The sequence below is a fragment of the Tamandua tetradactyla genome, chromosome 5 (genome assembly GCF_023851605.1).
Source record: "Tamandua tetradactyla isolate mTamTet1 chromosome 5, mTamTet1.pri, whole genome shotgun sequence".
NCBI lineage: Eukaryota > Metazoa > Chordata > Mammalia > Pilosa > Myrmecophagidae > Tamandua > Tamandua tetradactyla.
The window spans coordinates 46,040,501-46,044,662 of NC_135331.1; positions in this window are offsets into that span (position 1 = coordinate 46,040,501).

The window sequence follows — 4,162 nt, forward strand, 5'->3', positions numbered from 1 at the left end:
ACAGTCTCATCTCCATGCTATTTGTGATTGTCACCCCAGTAGTAGACACCATCATCTACAGTTTGAGAAACAGAGGTTAAAGGAGCATTCCTAAAGGTTTTATGTCATATATCATGTTTATAGCAAGCATATATTAACAAAGAATTTCTTTAGCACTCCATTTAGATTGAATACAAAAGAATTGGGAGAATACATTAAAAAACTGATCTATTTATAGTACACACACCTATGTATATACTCACAAACACACAAACATACGCATCTGTATACTTAGACACTTAGTGTAATGTCTACGCATATACCTAAGTTATTTCCATCTTCTGAAAATAAAATGCTACCATACAAAAATAGCATTTTTTGAGAGCAAAAAGGAAACTGTTAATAAGTATAAGTGGTATGAGGGGCTTGTCTTGAGTAAATACTGGATCTTTGGTCATTTATTTCACTATCCAGGGCATTATGGCATTCCTCTGCCTTTGCCTATATCAACAGATATGTGTGTGTATATATTAAATTAATATCATTTATATTTCATGTTATTTATATTTACATCTGTATCTGCACTTGTTTCTATTTTTCTAACTCTATCAAACTACCTGTATATTTTCCTCTTACCTAAATTGCTACCTTCTCATAATCGTATGCCTCTTTAATGTTATTTCCTGTTTCTTCTTCCTCAACTTCGGTTTCCATTTACTCTATATTGCTACACTTTTTCCTGTGACCACACCCATCCTCACTGTCACTTAATCTTCCAGTAGAGGACTCACATTTTTTTTTCACATGAGCAGGCACCAGGAATCGAACCCAGGTCTCTGGTGTGGCAGGCAAGAAATCTGCCGCTGAATCACCATTGCACTGCCCAAGCACTTACATTTTTCTATCTCTAACTTTAGATATCTAATTCATTTGAGTATATTATTATTATTTTGATGTCAAGATGCTCAAAACTAAGATATCATCTTCCACTGTAGCACTCTTATAGATTCCATACCAATCCTACTATAAAATGCCCTGTACTTTTATCATTTCTATCAATTTTTCCTAGCTACTCAGATTAAAATTGCTAAAATTAGATTCTGTTTTTTCTTGAAGTGTGGCACTTGCATTTAGGCCAAACGGAGAGCTTTCTATTCTCCTGTGGGCGCATGCCATTTTGACTTGATTTTTCTCATTCTGCCACTCAAAAAATCAAAAGGTTTCCTCTGAACAGCTGCATATGTCATGCAAATTTTTAAGTCAACAATAATGTATTGTATTTCCCATAATATTCTTCAACTATGTACATTCTTACTAATTAAAAAAAAAATTGTTCACAGGTTGGGCATCCCATTTATTTATTCTCCATTATTAAAGGCAATGCCCATCTGTTCCACAGCCTCCCTATTCACACTTTAACATAAAATACCTTCTCTCTTTCCAACTACCTTCTGTCCTTTCTTTACAACTAAGTCCTATCAATAGTTATGGATTCTTATAGCATCCAAAGGTCCACTTAGTTCTTCATCTGGATAGTCACTGAACATTTTGTCATATTCCATTCTTTGTAGTCTTTTTGCATTTAGCTTTGCCTCATAATCTAGAGTTTATAAACACTTTGATATGCCAGAAGTTGGCATCAGGTACATTTTCAAAACTATAGCAGTCCCAATATGTATTTTCTATAATTTTCAGAGCTATTTAGGGAAGTTCTTACTCAAATATCTATTACTTATAATTAGACAGGTTGGAAAATTCATACACACTTGAGGAATGAAATGAAATAATAATTGCTCATATTTCATTTGCTTTGCTTTATGTCTTCATTTTATTCAACATAGCACAGTGAATATGTGATATAGAAAGATCAAGGACAATTCTTATTTTACAAAATCATAATTGAATTTCATATATGAAATTAGAAACTTAAGTCAAACTTTAAAATTCAATCAATTCTTTTATTCAGGTATCTGGAAACCAGGCTGGTCAGAACTTGCACCATAAATATAACTGGAAGCATTTTTGTGACAACAAAATTTCAACACTCTATATAGGATGTAAGGGTTTAAACAATCTAGGGACTAGACATACTCTTTCTTTATTTTACAGTCAATGGAATAAAGTAAAGTACATGGTCAAACCCAACAGCTATGGATCAAAGAGATGTGGGTAGGTAATGGGGGGAAATATATCTACAATTGAAAAATCATATATACATATAATTGAAAAATCATGTGATCTTGATTTACTTAGAGCAAGTGAAACCAAATTTTCCGTATAATTGAGAAGGACACAGTTTATCTTAGATCTAGGTTATTCGGTCAATCCAGCTGTCTCAAAACTGATTATTTGAAAGAGGCTGTTCCCTTGCATTACATGATTATCCTCAAGCATTCGAGAATGTATTTTGCTGAGTATCCTTAAGTTTATTTCAGACTTTGTCTTTTTTAAAAAATTGAGGATAAATTTTAATTAGATGCTTTTAAAAGTTAATTGGGAACCTTCTTACAGTTAATGTGTTATTCTTTTGCAAAAAGTAAAAGTATTTTAATAAATTGACTCAAAATACGTAATTTTAAGACAACAGTTAATAAGGCATATAGAAGAAAAATTATGTCCCTTAAAATTCCATTTGCACCTGAAATCAAGGAAGACTTTCAAAGGTTTGAAAATGTACTCTTATTTTTCCACCAGAAGTAAAATAACAGAGTGAAGAAGAAATATGAGAAAATCCAAGTCAACCTCATACTCAGTGATGAAATTCTTCTGAGCAAGATCTAGGAAAAAACAAAGATGCATGTTTTCACCATTGCTAATCAACATTGTACTGGAAGTCCTTGTCTAAGCAAACAGGCAAGAAAAATAAACAGAAGTTATTCAAATTGGAAATGAAGAAATAAAATTGCAGATAATATGTGCCTTTATATAGAAAGTCCTCAAACTTCTATGAGAACAACCAGAACTAATGAATTCAACAAAATTACAGGTATACAATTAACACAAAAAATAAATTGTGTTTCTATATACCATCAAGTAATATTCAGTAATGGGATCTTTTAAAAAATCATTAACAGAGCTCTTATAATAATAAAATATCTAAGAATAAGGTTATCAAGGAGGTGAAGGATTTCTATGCTAAAAACTAAAAAGCATTGTTGAAAGAAGATAAGTAAAACTTACATAAAGACAGGATATCCCACAATCAAGTGTAGGAAGACTTTATACTAATAAGATGCCTATACTAACCAAAGCAAACTTTATACTCAGTGCAATATATGAAAATCCATGCAGCCATTTTTTGCAGAAATGGAAAAAACAATCCCAAAATTCATATATGACTTCAAGGGGCCCTGAGTAGTTAAAACAATATTTCAGAGGAAGAACCAGGTTGTAGGTCTTACAGTTCCTGATTTCAAAACTTAATACAAAAACCACAGTTATCAAAACAGTATGGTACTGGCATAAAAAAGACATGCAGACCGATGGAATAGAATTGTGGGTTCTGAAATACACCCTCTCTTCTATGGCCATCTGAGTTTTGACAAATGTGTCAAGTGTATTGACAGAAGAAAGAACAGTCTCTTCAACAACTGTTGCTAGGAAAATATTTATCCAAATGCAGAGAACAAAATTACAACCATAACTCACACCACATACGAAAAAATATTAAACATTGATCAAAGACATAAACATGAAAGTTAAAATTATAAAACTCCTAGAATGAAACATTGCAGGAAACATTTATAACCTTTGATTTGATACTTATTTCCTAGATACGACACCAAAAAACATGAGCAGTAAAAGAAAAATAAGATAAAATGAACTTCATCAAAATTAATAAAACACTTTTTTTCATCAAAGACATATTAAAATGTTTAAAGGGAAGATAAACTGCTGTGAAATTATTTAAGAATTTTTAGGAAAATCAGGAGATGACTAGTTAATTTCTTGACCAGATGTGATTAGCGGGGTCTATATGTCTAAGATGAAGAGTCAATATGGAAAAGAATCAAATCACCATATCTTCCCAATGTGTAGATGTTTGCAGGAGGAAATTGGGAAGAACTCTGTGTGTAAAAGCAGATGAAAACCTCTTTTAAAGATCCTGATAAGCTGATTACAGAATAACTAGCCACTTTTGAGTAACTGTATTAAAAAATGTTCAATGAACTACTGAATGAAT